The sequence below is a fragment of the Macaca nemestrina genome, chromosome 2 (genome assembly GCF_043159975.1).
Source record: "Macaca nemestrina isolate mMacNem1 chromosome 2, mMacNem.hap1, whole genome shotgun sequence".
NCBI classification, from domain to species: domain Eukaryota; kingdom Metazoa; phylum Chordata; class Mammalia; order Primates; family Cercopithecidae; genus Macaca; species Macaca nemestrina.
Window position 1 is genome coordinate 189,271,365 of NC_092126.1, and position 17,144 is coordinate 189,288,508.

General features: G+C 38.6%; 1 protein-coding gene across 9 annotated transcripts in view; it reads right to left on the bottom strand.

Annotated features, from left to right (window-relative positions):
* The window catches only part of LOC105477421 (NOP2/Sun RNA methyltransferase 3), a 258,079-nt gene that overhangs the window by 151,076 nt on the left and 89,859 nt on the right, over positions 1-17,144 (bottom strand). For 4 of the 9 annotated variants that reach the window (XR_011620414.1, XR_011620413.1, XR_011620412.1 and 1 more), the window contains exon 7: positions 2,672-2,757. The exons of the other annotated variants lie outside the window; for them this stretch is intronic. The gene's annotated coding sequence lies outside the window, so the exon portion shown is untranslated. The remainder of the gene's footprint in view (positions 1-2,671; positions 2,758-17,144) is intronic. 9 annotated transcript variants of the gene reach the window in all.

Consider the following 17,144-nt stretch of genomic DNA (forward strand, 5'->3'; position numbering starts at 1 on the left):
GTATATTAGCTACCTAAATAATATTGGGGAAGTATGTTGAAAGAGTGTTTTCATGATCTTCTTAAGCCAAACAGATGGGAAGGGACACTGAAACATGACACTCCATGTGCTTTTAATTGCAGGTTCATATAATTGATTCAGTCAATATTTTGAGAGATTATTTGGTGCTATGGCAGATAAGGAGATGAATGAGATATGTACTTTTTCTTCAAGGAGCTTACAAAAATCTAAGAGTTTACATTTTAGTTTTATGTATCACAGTAAGTTATGAAACACAAACAGAAGTCAGATAATTGTGTAAAATGACCGGCAAGCAAAATCTCTGTAGAAGCATTCTGTCAGTTATTGAGGCTAAGAAGAAGGAACTTGTGGTAGATCGATTGCCAAAATGTCCCCAATTCCTCACTTTCTATTCATGCCCTTTGCAATGTGACCAGCTCCTCCCTTTCCACTGGTAGAATCCATTATTTTGCCCTTAAATCCAGACTAGCCCGGTAACTTGCTTTGGTGAACAGAAAGCACCAGAGGAGTTAATTTGCCACTTCTGAGCTTAGGTCTCAAGAAGCTTTGATCTCTTCTATTCTTTCCCTTGGAATCCACCACCAGTATGTGAACAAGCCCAGGCAGATGGTGGGATATGTCTGGTCCAATTATCTCTATCACCCCAACTAGCAACCAGCACGCAGGAAGAAATAAGCAACTTACTCTAGGCCAGGCAGCTTCTAGTTGATATGTCAGATTTCTACAGATGCATGAATGAGTCCAGCTGAGATGAGCTAAGCATGATCTGGATTAGTAGAACTGTCCAGCAGATTCACAGGCTCATATAAATAATATAAGCTTATTCATTTAAGCCACAGAGTTTTAGATGGTTTTACACAGTATAACCATCAGTTTGTAATACATAACTGACCTAGGAAAGTGGACATAGCATTTGCAAATGTGTGACTTTGTCTACTAGCCATATATGATTATGTCTATACAATTTGAGCTACTGTATATATATTTCAATGTAACAAATAAATTCCATGAACAGAATTGTAATAAAAGAAATATCATTTGCAACAACATGGATAAATGGAGGATGTTATATTAAGTAAAATAAGCCAAACACAAAAAGACAAATACTATATGACCTCATTTACATGTGGAATCTAAAAAAGTAAAACTCACAGACACATAGAGGAGAATGGTGGTTGACAGGGGTTGGTAGTGGGGAAATAGGGACATTTTGATCAAAGGATACAAATGTTCAGTTATGAGATGAACAAGCTCTGGGGAACTAATATACAGCATGGGGGAAATGTAAGTTTCATAAGAACATGGATTTTTTTTTTTCTATATTGTTCGCTGGTATGGTCCAAGCGCCAAGAAAAATGGCTGGCATAGAGTGGGTGCTCCAAAAACTGTGTTGAAAAACAAATGCATTTAACTAATTTTTTTTTTAATTTCTGAATGTTGAGTTAAAGCCTCAGAAAAGGCATTTGAGTGGACACTAAGGAAGTTTGTGGATGCCAAGGGGAAATTAGAAGGCTATAGTGATACTTGATATATACCGTGATGAGATCTTAAACTGGGGCTGAGATAGCAAGAGAAGAAGGACAAGTCATTTTTGACCCCATTCAGTGGGCTAAGCTTGTCCCCAAATGTATATCATAACCCATTCTCTAGAATACCCTCATCTTTCCCATTCAAAATATTAACAAAAATGTAATAGAGTTTCTAATTTCCAGCATTCACAGTCTGGTGATGGAAACATACCAGCAATTTCCTTTTTGTAGTAGCACCCAATGTGGCAGTGCTATGATGAGGGTAAAATACAGAAAGGAAAAAGGATGAAGCAGAGTTTTTCTGGAAAAAAAGCCGATCCAGCACTGAAATGAAAAGAAATACTCAGATAAAGGATCAGGAGAAAGATGTGTCAAGGAGGAGAAGCAGTAACACGAAGACCCTGAGACAAGAGCGAGCATGGAAAGTCCTAAGAAATGCAAATAATTCACTATGGCTAGAGCAAGGCTTCTGAGGAGACATGAGGCAAGAGAAGAAAGTGGGAATTTATCCATAAAGGAAATTGTGTACCTTGATACATGATTAGGTTCGTGGTTAAGCTATGAAGAACCACCGAGGGGTTTTAAGCAAGGTAGTGATAATAATGAGGTTTAGAGTTTAGAAAGATTCTCCCAAATGTACCATGATCGCTGAATGGAGAGAAGCAAGAATGATGTCAAGGAGAACATTATTTAACCACTAACATGGTCCTAGTGAGAAATGGTGGATGTTTGAACCAATGTAGTAGCCCTCGGGATGCATATAAATAAATGTGATGTTTTGGAAAGAAAGTATAAGAAAGTGAGAAATGGATAAGTAACATGTGACTTTGGCAACTGGTGGTAAGAGGTGCCACACATAAACTAAAGGATGCAGCAGGGGTGGCAGGCTGGAGAAAACATATATTCACTCTTTGACAGGCTGTGTTTGAGATCATTTGAACACTGAGGTTAAGATGTGCAAAGATAAGCCTTCAATTTACATAGCATTTTATCTAGTCCAGCATCCAACATGGTACCTGACCAACAGGAAGTACTCAATAATTCATTTGTGAATGAATGAACAAAAGTTCAGAAAAGTGGATCTGAACGTCAATCAAGAAAAAGGAATTATTATCACATACCTGGGAGAATTCATGCTGTAGGAGTGAATTAGATCAGTTCTGCTCAAAGTATGGCCAGTAGGCAATGCTGGTCCTCAAACTGTCACCTGTCCTCAATGAGATAAGTACAGGTATTAAAAGTAAGAATTTGAAAACTTTCATAACAAGGACAGAGTAACTTTATGTCTGTTTTATCTGATATAAGGAAATCAGACTTACATTTTGTAAGCTCTTGATTTCTTTTTTATGTCATATTTCAGTAATTCCTTTTTGTTTTTTACTTTTGCAAAAGTTTGGGTTGGCGATAGATTGGATATATTAAAAACAAACAATAACAACAGTGAAAATCCTGGTCCATGACCACAGGTTGTTTAAGCGCTGAGTTAGGCCATTTTAGGAAAATGTTGATGGCAGCTCCTCTTTGAGCCAGCCTCACCTCCTACTCTTCCTTCTTGTCTGTTTTTCCAAATTTAATGTTATTCTCTCCCTAGGATCCCAAGAGTAAACTAAAGCTCCTTTTGTGCATGTTTATGTTTATTTAACTTAGCTCCAAAATCATTCCTATAGCATGAGTAAAAGGCACTTCTTTCCCTTGCCTGAGTCCTGTAGAAAGAATAACGTGGCTGGCAAAATTCTAAGATAGCCCTTGGTGATATGCCTGTATCTCTTGAGAGTGGGCAGGAGCTTTGACTTGCCTCCAGCCAATGGACTATGGCAAGGGTGATTGAATGTCACTTTCTTGATTCATATAGATGATAGATAGATAGATAGATAGATAGATAGATAGATAGATAGATAGATAGATAGATTGACAGATCGATAGATATAGATCTCCTAGAAGATTCAGTCTCACACTAGCCTTGAAGAAGGAAGCCACTATTAGTTCTAAAGCTAAAAAACAATCAAAAAATTCTATGAACAACCTATGGGAGCTGAGAAGTGGATCCTTTCCTAGTGGAGCATTCAGATGAGACTTCACACACAGCCAACATCTTTGGTGCAGCCTTATGCAACCCCAAGCAGAGGATTCAATTAAGCCATGCTTGGAATCCTGGCTGAGAAAAAAAAAAAAAAAAATGAGATAACAGATTTTTTTTAAGCTGCTAAATTTGTGGTAATTTATTATGCAACATAGAAGACTAATATAATTGTCAAATTATATTACTGAATTAGATTGAATTTAGATGAAGAGGAACTTAGTGAAATGGAGCCCTGGTAGTGCTATTTCTATAGTACAAGACATGAGGAAAAGAGAAAACATATGGGGAAAATAAAATTTTCTTGGGATACAGTGTATTTGGGGCATTGAAACTAATAGAACATTTTAATAACTTACAATTAAAACTTAGAAAAGACACAACTTTATTGTCAAATCTTTGAGTTGCTTCTTATAAAATGCAATACCAAATAACAGAAGAACATAGAGATATCAAAAAGAAAACTCACAAAAGAGCAGAGGAGTCATGAAAATGTCTTGGGAATGAGGGAAAAAATTATGAAAAATGAAAGTAACAAGCAAGTCAAATGCTTAAAAGATGTCAAAAAGAGTAAGAACTATAAAAGATAATCATATTTCATTAGAAAATGAAAAACAGTCCCTGAGGCCTTTTGAGAGAGTATGAAGCATCAAAATCAATACTGTAAGCAGTTAAAGAAGAATGGATGTTGCAAATTTGTAGATTTTTGAATATGGACAAATACAACAATTTTTGGAAGATAAAAGAGAAATGTCTAATGGAAGCCAGGGGAAGCAGAGTGCAGAGTCAAGGAATGTATATTTCAACATTGTAGAAGTGAAGGTACAATAGAGAGAAAAGAGACTAATGATGCTGGGAAGAGAGAAGTGATTAAGGCATGACATCTGGGGCTCAAGTGGAAGCATTAGCCCTAGAGAAAGATGCTTTTTACTCATCAGTTGTTTAAAAAAAAAAAGAAGAAGACGACGACAAAAGGACATATAGAGGAGAGTAGGTTAAGAAAAATAGCTTATAGTCTCCAACTTCATGATAAAGAAGGGAAACTATCCATTTCATAATGAGAGGGAAGGATGGGACCAGGAATTGGAAGTGAATGAAGGTTTGGAATAGCTCTTGTGCAGACTGTGTTAGAGGATCAACAAGAGATTAATGAAAGGATTAAGAAGCAATTAAAGTCAGGCAGCATGAATTGGTGGTAGGCCAAGTCTGCAGAGTTTAGCTTGAAATCTGCTACTGATGCTGGGCGGCAGCTAGAAGAGGGTCTGGATTGATGGCGATCAGCGGCACATAGAAAGCACAGCATACATCACTGATCACGAGACCTGCACATACTACTTGATTCAAAACGGACGGCCAGGAGATGGAGATTTTAACAGCTGATGGCAAAAGTACTTTTAGGTAGCTATGACATTGGTAAATGTTAAAATTTAACCACTAGAAAACAGAAAGTACCTTGAAGTATTTTAATCACGATCTCTTTTAACATTGTTCCTTAGACAAGTCCTTTGTATTCCCTAGTTCCTCATATTCGATTTTAAAACACTTATAAGGAATTGTCGTTTTCTTAAGACAGTTTAAGCAGAAGCAGCATGATCTGCTAGGAATTTGTATGTAGAGCTTAACGCCCTGGTTCTGTAATTTACCAGTTGTATTTAGAAAGTTATTTTAGCTCTCTTTGCCTTCAGTTCCTCATTCTAAGTGAGATAATATTCTCCAACTCCCAGTGTAGATGTGATAATTAAATAAGATAATTTATGTGATGAGGTTGGTATCAATGGCATCTATACTAGATATTTAAATAATGTTATTTAATTTTTTTCAGAGAAACAATGTAATTCCATATATTATTATGTTGTTTCCTAGAACAAGCCTGTAAAAAATACTAAGAAAAATTGGAAAATACAGAAAAGTAGAAAAGGAAAAAATAAAGTGATCAAGAATCTATTATTCATTCAAAACCTTTAATATATTGTTATATTATACAATTATGTAGCTAGAGAGAGGATTTTACGGCCATAAATTCAATCCCTGCATTTTACAAAGGAGAAAACTGAGACCCAGAGAACACAGCTGGCTTTGCTAAGAGCACCAAGCCTATTCGCTGCAGAAGCCAGGGCTGAAATGAGGTCTTCTATCTTCAATATTTTTCTCCCACTGTGATGAGAGAGGTCAAAACACTGCACTGCCAACACCAGCATTGATTAGATCCATAACATACAGGGCAGTCACTGCTCTGGGTGCATAGTCGTTATTTGTTATAATTTCACACCTATTAAGAAACCAGTCAAAAGTATACATGTAGAACAGCAAAAAGACAACCTCTTTAAATAAAATGGGGAAAAAAAATACCTTACATGCATGGCTGTAGCACAAACGGTACAAAATTCATTTCCTCCAGTATCATCTTTTGCAAAAGTGTATTTTTGCAAGAGAAAAACATCAATTTTTTAACTATCCTTGGTATCAAGGAAAGCATGATTGCTGTAAGTCATCTGTTTAGTAAGCTCTAAAACTCAGTCCCTAGGGCTCTTGTGCTTTATCAACAGGTCTAAAGAGTGTATATCCATCCTTTGAAAATTCAAAAAAATATATTTTTGTAGATTGTTAAAGCTCTCAAGACTAGTCTGCCAACTCCACACTTAGTCTGCAGTGTGGGAAGGCTCTGACTAGCTTTTCGATGTGAATGAGAAAAAAGAAACAGGAGATACAGAGCGACCTCAAATGATATTCCCTGGAGGTCAATTTTGAGTTCAATTTTCAGATGGTAATTTAGCAAAAAAACAACTGCTGCATATTCTTTTGGAATGACTTAAGATGACTTAAGACACTAGCCGCCCCCACCCCAGATTCTATTTGCACAATTAACAAAAAGAATTTGTAAAAAGAATACCTTGCCTGATTCCTTTAAAACAAGAAATTGAAGATTAATTGGACAGTGCAACAAGTATTGTCTAGGTCACCAACCTAGGGATATCCCTCCAGGTCAAAGTATATTTATGAAGCGTGTTAAATGTTCACAGTGAAGACAGAGAAAACTCAGGTCAGTGTAAGATAATTTTCATTATTGGTTTAATAAACCCTTATTATCTCCCTAATGTGTGCCAGTTACTTTAGGTACTTGAGAATTCCAAACTAAGTAAGTCCGGGGCCTTGCCATTGAGAATTCTTTAGTCATCTGAGAGAAGAAAATACAGAAGCAGATAATTTCAATATGTTAAATTAGAAAGATAGTGAGGGTTCTGGTTTTAGCACAGAAGAAAGGGAGAGTGGGCAGCACTTAGCCTCATCTCCTGTTCATGAATTCTGAAGACGACGACTGATATACTGGAGAGGATGACTAAAGTGCTAGCGAGGTAGTGAAAGATGAGAAAGGCATGCAGGCATCAACAAAGACGAAGGTATTAACCAATATGGTGTGTTCTGAGAACTACAAGCTGTTAGGTATTGCTAAATAATAACATGCAAAGCGGTGTAGGAGGAGATAAGGGTTAAGAAGTACTTAAGACCAGTTATTGGAGAGACTCATGTACTATGCAGAAAAGCTAAAGAACTTAAGCTTGATTCTGTGGATCATGAACTACTACTGATCAAAGTAAGAGTGTGTGGTAGGAAGTTCACTCTGGACAGTGTGTGGGGTGGACTTAAAAGGTACAAGGCTAGAAGGAAGGGACCAGCTGGAAGGGTTCAGATTAACTATAGTGAGGATCTGATACAGGGCAGTGACTGCAAGCATGAAGGAGTTAATACATGAGAGAATGGCTAAAGAGATAAGCTTGGAGGGAATGGTCTTAGAGAGGAGAGAAAAGAACCAAGTCCAGGACGATGCCATGGTTTCTGGCATGCATGTCTTCATGTCACTACCTATGGATAGGAAGATAAGAAAGAGCAGGAAAAGGGGAAAGAAAATGAGTTCAGTTTGGAACATATTGAATGTAAGGTGTGTGCAAAATATCCAAGCTAAATGGTCTGGCAGATAGAGGTCATACGGGACTGAGGTTCTGGGGTTTCTCCTGATCACCATCTGCTTTCGGCTCCGGTAGCATGTGGCGACACCTCTTGGCTGTTTGCCTGCCCCAGGAAGAACTAACCCAGCAAATGTGGGCAGAAGCATACTCCCTTTGCACTTGGGATATGTTATCTGTGGGAAGTTTCTTTCACCCTGGACAGAAAGCTCAGCTCTAGATAGGGACCAAGAGAATCCAACAGGTCTGTGTTGCAGATATAAAAACGGTGGTGCCTCACAGAAGCACCACTCAGCCAGGCACTTTTCTCTCTCCCTCTTCCTACTGATCATGTGGGACAACCTCAGGCATCAAGTTACTGGTGCGGCTGATGATGCTCCCATGCCCTCAATCCAAGAACATCTTTCAGCCTCTGCCATTTTTCTGTCTCCCATCGCATAGCAGAGCCCCTTCCAATGAATTTGAATTACTCAAGACCACATTCGTATTCCATGTGCGTCTCCCAAAAACCCATCTTCCTTTCCCTTTGCTTCATGCCAGACACTTCCCCTTCCCACCTTTATGGCACTCACTGCACCAGATCAGTCTGCTGGTTTGGTCTCTTGTTTCACATACAGCTTAAAGGATTCTAGAAATAGGTTTTATTTAGTAACAGATTTTACTGTTCTCCTGTCTTCCTGACTTTGCAGCCCACTTTCTATACTCAAAGATGTTTTATTTGTGGTAGTGTGACAGAGTGAACCTGGATTTCAATTCCAATCCTATCACTTAAATGGGCAAGTCATATAAACTGAGACTTCGTTTTTTAATCTAAAAAACTAAGAGATTAAAATTTTTTTTTCAGGATTGTTATGAAAAGTAAATAAGGAAGCATGTTAAAGTGCCTGGCCAGGGATAGACAGCCAATAAATATTATTTCCCTTCTTGCGCACTCTTCTTAATTCTCTCTCTCATGTCTTTCTACTAGTTTATTTCGTTCTTGTTCTTCTGCTTTCCTATTTTCTAGCGTTTTACTTCCCATATCCAGTTTTCTAGCTTCCCTTCCCTCCCCTTAGTAACTCCTCCCTGATTTCATAATCCTACTCAGAGATGGGATAGAACCATGGAGAGAAACGCAGATTGTAAAACATGTGCACTTACAATATCACGGTTTTCTTCTCATATCTCAAGTTCCTTTTAAAAATAAAGTCTCTGTGATCAGGGCATGTCTTTTCTTGATTTATTTCTATAGGCAAAGTATCCATTGAGTAGGTACTTAGTAAGCTGTTCTAAATCATTGCTGACGTGTATCTCAGTTAAATCAAGTAAGGCTTCCTTTTCTCAGTTTTCGGTGTTGCTCCTCTTTTTCTCATACTATTGACACAGAGGTCTTCTGCTTATTAGTGCCTGCGTCTCTCACCCTGGTGTCCAAAGATGGCTTCTGTGTAACAAAACGTTGCAGGTTCCTTTTTGCATTCATTCATATCAAGCCTGTGGCTGTGCAGTTCACCCCAGAAATTAAATTACGTAGATTCATAAGATCTCAAGTCTCATAAGTTGTTTGTTGTTTCTTTAACCATGCTTGAAATGAAAGGAGATATATTTTATGCCATTTAATTAAAGTGTTAAGGAAGTGGCAGTCTCTCCCACAGGCAAAACTTTTTCTGCAAACTCAGAGTACTGTGTTGCATCACCATTTAAGACACTTTCAGCTTCAATTAACAGAAACTTGACTAAAAGTGGCTTAAAATTTTTATTTCACATTATATAAAATCCAAAGGGAGCGCTCATCTGTGGTTAATTCAGCAGGTCAGCCAAGTCATTAAGGACCCCGGTGCTAATGTACCATCTCCAGCATGTCAGCAATCCATTCCTCATGGTTGCAAATGGTTTCACAGGGCTAGGCATCATTTGCAAACAGGAGTATGCTTAGCTAAACACAGGAACTTCCCTCCTGTGTGTTCCCTTTGATTCGTGAGGACATCTTTCCCAGGAGCACCCTAGCAGAATTCCTCTATCACCCACTCATCAGGATTGGATCACATGACCATGGGAACCAATCGTTGGCAAGGAGGTGAGGCACCATGCTTGACTTAGACTTACTCTGACTCAGAACAATCATGACTCACCCTGCTAGGGCAAGGCAGGAACTCATTAGTGAACACGTAGCTCTGTGGAGGCACCTGAACAAAACCCAGGCTGTATCAGTAAGATGAAAAGGAGAGAAATGGCTGTCGGGATTGCAACCAACAATGTCTTGCTAGAGTCCTAGCAAATATCGGTAAGTACAATGCCCTGCATAGTAGTGGGACCAGCAGTAAGATTGTGGCAGCTGGGGCACAAAGCTTTACCTTCTCTTTGCTATGCATTTTCCCACAGTCACATGCCTCTAAAGAGGGAATTTACTCTACTATCATGTTCCTTCCTCATAACAGAAGAGATACATTTTAGAATTAAGCTGCTAAGTTATTTGGACACAATATCTGTGTAAGGTTTGGGACGCTTGAGGCAACTTTTCTGGGCTCTCAGTGAGGGAATTTAAGTAATACTGAGAGATGCTGGGCAAAGTTTGGGAAGGAATTTTGTATTTAAGGAAAGTGCCTTCAGAGCACAATGATATCTCCATAAACTTTGGAGGCAGTATCACTGGAAAGACATGGATCAGGAGCATAAAGAGAGTGGTATTGTAAGCAGTTAGTCTTTGCTGCAGAACAAACCATCACACAACATAAAGGCCTAAAACAACAGACATTTACTATTACTCTGGAGCCTGAGCAACAGTTGGGAGGCTCTACTGATTTGATGCAGGTTCAGCTGATGTCTGTTGGGCTCAATCATTGCGTGGCTTGGCCAGTAGCTGCATGGTTTAGGACGGTCTCATGGTAACAGGCTATATGCCTCCTGTCATCCAGCAGGCAAACCTTTACTTGCCCATGTGAGGCTCCCCAGGTTTCCAGAAGAACAGGAAAGCAAAACCCAAAATGCAAGGGCTTTTTAAGGCCCTGCTGTGTCATGTTTGTTCATGTCCCATTGGCCAAAGCAAATCACATAGCCAATAAAGAATCAATGTGTATGAGCAGGGGTGGAAGGGGTGGGCACTAATAGTGCATAAATAGAAGGTATGTGTGTGTGCATGTGTGTGTGCGCGTGTGTGTGCACGCGTGTGTGCATACATATTTATGGTCACTTTTGCCATGTAACACAGGAAGGGGGCTCTTGTTTGGGAGCAACTGTTAGGTACCTACAGAAGGATTCCAAAAACTGTTGGGAGGCTTGCTATAGATGTAGATGAACCAAAGGGAAATTGTTATGGAAAGAAAAAACTGTGTCACTCAGAGTAGTTGTTTCCGAAAAAGAAGAGAACAAAAGCTATCATAGCAGAAAATACTGGCAGTGTCCATCCAAATACTGCCTAGTGAAGAGGACACCTGGAAAATCTAAGCAGATCTTGTGTCTAGTTATCTCCACCTGTGGAGATAAAGGAATTCACTTATTTGAAGCATGGAAGCAACCACCTTTGCTTACTTTCTTGTAAAGAACTCCCCATGCTCTAGCTTCACATGTATTTGATCTGCAGAAAGAACCATGCAGTAAAGATAATATGAAGATGACTTGTGTTTGATATTTATATTTCTCATTGAGAATTAATACATTAGGATCCTGGTTTATATACTTCACTATTGTATGAGAATTTAACAGTACCTGAGACTTTCTTTACAAAACAAATCACAAATACTGTCATATCACATTGTGACATAATACATTATTTACAAAATATTTATATTTATCACTATTTCTCTAGATTCTATTACTTACTGGGTTAATAAAGAAGCATATATTACCATAGCACAAATTGTTTATAGCTTTCTAATTGTATTTTAACTTAATAAACAATCACTGGCAAGTGCATTTTATGCCTTTAAAAAATTATCCTGAGAAGAGATTTTCAGACTTCATAAGACTATGAATGGGAAAATGACTTCAAAAAAGTTACAATTTTGAGTCACAATGAGTCATCCTTACCTAACAAAAGCAATGATAAGCATTAATGGACTCACAAAGTTAAGAAACAGATCCTAAACAGAGCGAAATCACCGAAGATATGCCGTTCTTTCCACTGGACTATCGCACAGATGTTCTACCATAAGTAGTGAACCAGAAGTGCTGGTGATGATTATTAAAGTAAGGATATTGGACTGGGAAATCTCTAAAGGCCATTTCAACCTAACATTCTACAATTTTATAAATCTCCATCCTAACCTCAAGTCCTGGACATAGTTATCCCATAACTAAATGGAGAAATATATATTCAGCTTTCTAGAGCAAGATCTCAAACTACCACCCACAGGTCTACTTACTGTTTTTGTCCTGCTCATGAGCTAAGAATGTTTTTTACTTTTTTTTTTTTTTTTTTTGAGACGGAGTCTCACTGTTACCCAGGCTGGAGTGTAGCAGTGGCATGATCCTGGCTCACTGCAACCTCCACCTACCAGGTTCAAGTGATTCTCGTGCCTCAGCATCCTGAGTAGCTGGGATTACAGATGTGTGCCAGTATGCTCCGCTACTTTTTGTAATTTTAGTAGAGATAGTTTTTCACCATGTTGGCCAGGCTGGTCTCGAACTCCTGACTTTAGGTGATCCACCCCGCCTCGGCCTCCCAAAGTGCTGGGATTACAGGCATGAGCCATCACACCCAACCTGTTTTCTACATTTTTAAGTAGTTGAAAAAGTCAGAAGAAGACAAGGGTTTGTGACACATCAACATTATATGAAACTCAATATAAATCCCCATAAATTGCATTCTATTGCAGCTTAGCCACACCCATTCAGTTACCTATGTCTATAGCTGCTTTCCTGTCAGAGCTGAGTAGAGGCGACAGAGACCATTTAGCCTGCAAAGCCTAAAATATTAGCTATCTGGTACTTTACAGGAAAAGGTTGCCAGCCCTGCTCTGTAGGAAGAAAATTGAGTATCTGATCCACTGCTTCTCCATTCCTTTTAATGTCTGATTCTCTTACTAAATGTTCCTTCCCGGATTAACGAGAACTAAAATAACTTACTCTCCTCCCCACCTCTACTGGAGAGATTTTACTGTGTGTTCCACTTCACAAGTTGCATGTCAGGCAAATCATGCATATAATTCACACTTTAAATGAGTTAATTATTTAAGTGTTCAATCTTTCAGTCGGTCTATCAGCCGGCATTACAAGGAAGAAATGAATAAACATGAGGGCATTTCATACTCCTCCCCCCATCATTCATTAGAAATGTTTCAGAGCCTCATTAGTCAGGAGCTTAAGCAGCCTTTATAGTAGGTTGATAAGATGCCAGACATTACTTTCCAAACTACATGAGTCTCACCTAAATGGAGGGAGTGAAATTTCTATCAACTCAGTAGAAATTAACTGTGACTCAGCCTCTCATTGCCTTTCTCTAGCTCTTCAGGAAAATCTAATTCCATCTGTGTGATTTATTTAAATTGCTGGAAAAAAATAACAGTTAAGCGAATAAAGCACTTGGATGCATAAAATGATGTGTCAGTTGCATGCCACGGAGTGCTTTCTGTTCTATCACCAGGAAATAAAAGAATAAGGAAAAATGGGCAGTCTTTAAAAGGATTTTGCATCAGACACTGCACACTCCAACCCTCTCCTGGCTCCTAAAAGCCTGGGCTGTTGTACTTTTTTTCTTTTTATGGCATTAAGATAGCAAACATATTCTCCTGCTTTGAATCCACTTTCCAAAACATGCTGTTGCTTTTGCACCAGCCGCACCTCTTGAATGACTCATGTTGCGAGGCACACAATATCCACAAGTCTTACCCGCCTATGGGTTTCCCTCCACTCTCGCAATGCATGTGTTGTAAGAGTGCGGTGGGCAGTGACTTTAAGAAAAGTCCCCTGGGTCCCGAAGCTTTGGATGGCATTTATCATAATGCATTTTTATGGTGCCTCCTGCAGTTTTTCTGGTCACATCTGGTTGTTGTGCTCATTTAGGACTTATTGAAAAGAGCATTGTGCTTGGAAAAAGGAAAAATCACTTGAGAAGTGTAAGGAGAAAGGGTTTTGTGCTTCCATTTTTTTTTTTTTTCATAAAATGCCAAGATCTGTCAGTTAAATAAAATGAGTGTCTTTTGAATGCTTGTAGTTTTTGCACTTACTCTTAATGTTGTAAATCCCAAGAGTTTGGCTGAAGTGCCCAGCGCCAGCGTGGCATCTGTTAGTGGAGGCGGAACAGATTAATTTGTAGCCTCCTGATAGCTGCTTTGAGTTCCAAGGGTTGAGAGTGTATGCCTATTGGGGAGAAATGTTTATTCTGGCAGCAGGGGGAAAGGACAGAGAATTTGGGCCAATATGAACAGAAAAACATAATGGAGCCCTGTGCTGCTGCTGAAATTAAAGTCTGCCCACCTCCTATGAAATGGTACTGCTTGGCAATGAAGTACTGCCAATGGAAAATAATGAGCTCTCTCATTAAAAAGTAATCGTTTGTAAAGTAAAATTTCAAAGCATAATTAAGGAGCTTGTGAAAAGTGCTGGGAAAACGGTAGCCTCAATGTCAGTTTTGGGAGTTATACAAGTTTATATATGGCTAGGAATATTTGCTGGCAAGGTTTGAAGGCTCACCTAAAACTTCAAACTATTTTTTCTTTATAATTCTGTTTTCCTACTTTCTTTATCACCTATTGTTGATCATGTTCCTCTTGAATTTATGCACTAGTACATTTTAATTAAAAATTTAAGAAATATGTAGATTAAGTCATGTAAAAACTATCAAAATATGCTTATGTGAAAGCCAATCACTGCAAGCCTTAGGATAGAGTGATTTCGTTTCCAACACAAAATTTTGATCACATGGTCACTCAGTGGGATAGTGTTTTTGAAATCAGGATTGCTCCAGAAAATCTAGGGTGGTTGGCTACCGTAATGAAAAGTTAAATATAATATTGTATATGCCTTTATTCTCAGATAGTATACTAAGCCACGGTAGCTACTGTTTATATGCTAATATGCAAGCATCCTTTTCTCCTTTTCTGTTGACAAATACTGCCTAATCCCCCATCCTCTGCCAAAAGAATGACCAAGGTTTGGTCATGGGAACATACCATCCCATTTTGGCTTCTATGATTGGTTCACTGGTAGGTAAGTGATCAACCAGGGCCCAACAGAGCACTTTCCTTGGATTGCAATATGAACACTGAAAGGAAAGGACTGGCTCCCTTTTCTTTGGAGATGCTAAGCTGGTATCCTGCAGGATGGGGTGGTTACCAGCTATCTTGCCTGCTAGTAGAAGAAAGCTCAAAAGCAATAGGGGGGATTGAGGCTAACACAAAATGAGAGGAAGTGCTGAGCAGTGTAGAGAAAGCAATCTGAAGACACCATTCGTGTCCTGGATCTGGTCATACCTGGTGCCATTTATTCTTCTTTTCTACAAGGTGGTGGATCAATAGAGGCTAGTGTTTTTCTTAGGCTAGTCTGAGCCAAGTTTCTGTCCCATGTAACTTAAAAAGATCTGACCAGCTATCTCACCTGCTAGTACAAGAAAGCTCGAAAGCAATAGGGGGGATTGAGGCTAACACAAAATGAGAGGAAGTGCTGAGCAGTGGAGAGAAAGCAATCCGAAGATACCATTTGTGTCCTTTATCTGGTCATACCTGGTGCCATTTACTCTTCTTCTCTACAAGGTGGTGGATCAATAGAGGCTAATGTTTTTCTTAGGCTAGTTCGAGTCAAGTTTCTGTCTCATATAACTTAAAAAGATCTGACAATCTGTCAATAGGCACGACAGTTTCTCATAAAAACTGCAAGGTCTAACTACAATGAGAAAGTTATTGAAACTGTATTTAATCAATTCTATAGCAACTGTATACCAAGGGATAATACAATTTTCTTTTTCCTAGTTAAAATAAAGAGGATATTGAGCAGGAAGAAAGGTATGATTAATGATATCTATCTTCAGAATAGAAACACCATAAAATAATGTTAGGTGTACAGACCACCCCAGAGAGTCTACAGAATTCATATAAAATAAGGAGTTTAGAACTATAAGCCAGACAATAGCTAGCATATTTAGCTGGGTTTTTGGAACTTAGGGCTTTCGTGATTTCCCAATATTTACTATTTCAGCACCCCATATACATTTCTTCCCATTGATTTTTTTAAAATCCTTTAACATTTTCCAGTCAACATCATATATGTAAAAACCGAGGATACGTATGTAAAAGCAAAGCAGTATCTAGGGCTGGGTAACTAAAATTCAGAGAAAGAAAACTTTTTAAATAATGATTTTAAGGTTGTTGTTCAATCTTAAAACTTGGTGTATATATACGTGCTGACAGCACAGGCACTTCCTCAGCAGCATAGACCATAACTGAGCCTAGTTAGCAAGACAAATTAGTCAAAAAAAGGAAGCTGCCAGATGGTGTACATTGTCAATAACGCCCATCTGTGAATTATGAAGCTGATTTGCGGGTGCATTTGGTGCTTCTTTTCTTGGACAGTGAAGTAGCTGGTAACATCTTTGTAGAGGTGCCTGGTATGCCAGTGACTTCATAGGTAACTTTAATTCCTTCCCAGCCTGAGATTTTGAAGAAAAGTTACTTGTTCTGGCCCAAAAGGATCTTGTACTGCACTAAAGGAGCAAAATGTGGCATCATTTCTTGGGCGTTATAGAGAATTGCTCTCCTCTTTCAAAAACCAGGAACATCATAAAATAAGAAGGACTTTAGACCATTAAACTGCAACCTGGACAAGGAGATTGATATGCTGAGTCACCCAAAGGGACCAATCTTCTAGAGAAAAAAGAAGTTTGGGTCCAGCCAGAAAGCAAAGAGAAAGGAGAGGCACCGGGCTCTCAGCTTTGGCAGAGCCCAACTTTGGCAGTGTGCAAACAAGAGGGAGCCTTCCACCCTTAACAGATTTCAATCATTCTTAGTTCCACCAGTAAGGTTATGCCTAAGGTGGAAATGGCATATAGAGGTTATAGGCAACAGAGTTTGAATCTCCAGGTGGGTATGTAGGTGTTTCAGGCTACCTTATTCTGACACCTTTAGGTAGCTTGATTGTGCTGATGCCTCTTACTCTGATTCCAAACTCAACAAGCATACTTTTGATTCCAAAGCTGGTCAATCCATACTGTAGAATTTTCTAATGATTTGAATGTCATGTATTTTTATAGACATGATAGTAATTTCAAAATTAACCAATAAAGTACACAGGGATTATTATTGTCTTTTCATGTATTAAGTTAAACCTTATGAATTGATAATATTTAACTATTTTTTTTATCTGCAAAACAGTACGTTCATTGCCTGGCTGGCTTAAGAAAATGAATAAATAACACAGGCTTCAAGGATTTTTGTCCATATGTCACTTAGTTTTTGTTGCAAGCTAATAAACTGGTATTCCACTGTCTACCTCAGAATCACTTGCCTTTTAGTTAGAATAATACGATAAAACTTCCACAGAATCAGGGAAAGTCAGAGATAGAAGAAACCAGATAGCAAATGTCCAGTTCTCTAGTATTACAAAAGAGTAAACTGAAGGCTAGGCTAGTTAAGCAGCTCATTAAAAGAT